Genomic DNA, 1037 nt, shown 5'->3' with positions numbered 1-1037 from the left:
CTCTCGCAGAGGTATGTTGTGCAAAATGGTAGTAAATATTTTATTGCCGCTTCACTGACATGATAAATGTCTTTTAGGTCAGCCCAAAAATTATTCAGCGATTGCTCTGCAAAACAACTCTTGAGTCTGCTGTTGCATGAAATGTCTATTAATGGTCAGAGATGGGAAGGTGGTCGGTGGAGTTATTCGCAACAGCGACAAAAATTTTCAAAATTAATTTCGCGAAAACAAATTGTGTTAATTGTACAATTTTTGTTTCTTGTGTAAGAATTTCATTTAGGTATTGTCGCAAATGCATTTTTTTAATATGAAATTTCGAGAATATTTTTAGTTATAAATAAACGAATTTGTGCATTCGACATCATGTTGTAAATTGCCGAATTTTTGATGGTCCACCCATTATTTTTTTTTTATTGCTTCATCTGATGCATTTAAATTTTAAATCGATCGATTTTAGATTGGCGCGCGTACCCCTTCATGCAATTTCCACCAATTAATTGGGAAATTGGTACCACTAATTGGGAACCATTGTTCTAGAGTTTTTAATATTCTGACTCTTTCAGCAAGGTTTTATTTATGTCCCCAATTCCCTTATCTCTTAATTATTTAACTACTTTACTTCTTAAGTAGAAATAAGTTGAAACCAGTTACTTTGTACTTGAATACTTGTAGTCTTGGGAAAAAAGTGGAAAGACAAATTTTTATGACAAACGGATACATAAATCGTAAATTTAAGGAAAATAAATTCTAGAGCTTTTTTTGTACCTTGTGCATACCATTCATTAAATTTAGTTGTAAATGATGCTGCCAAAGTAACAGTTCATTTTTTTAACATTGTACAAGAATTCTACACGTTTTTTTCTGCATCCTCTTATAGATGGGGCATACTAAATCGTAATATCACTAGTTTAACATTGAAATCGGTAAGTAATACAAAATGGGAAAGCATAATAAAAACAGAATAAATATATCAAATATTTTAATGGATTTTTTAAAACTCTTGTCATCTATACAGAACTATCATAAAAACATACCAG

The sequence above is a fragment of the Centruroides sculpturatus genome, unplaced genomic scaffold (genome assembly GCF_000671375.1).
Source record: "Centruroides sculpturatus isolate CEXI.00-Female unplaced genomic scaffold, Cexi_2.0 scaffold950, whole genome shotgun sequence".
In the NCBI taxonomy this organism is placed as follows: Eukaryota; Metazoa; Arthropoda; class Arachnida; order Scorpiones; family Buthidae; genus Centruroides; species Centruroides sculpturatus.
The sequence above is the reverse complement of the archived record's forward strand: the minus strand, read 5'-3'. Positions refer to the sequence as shown.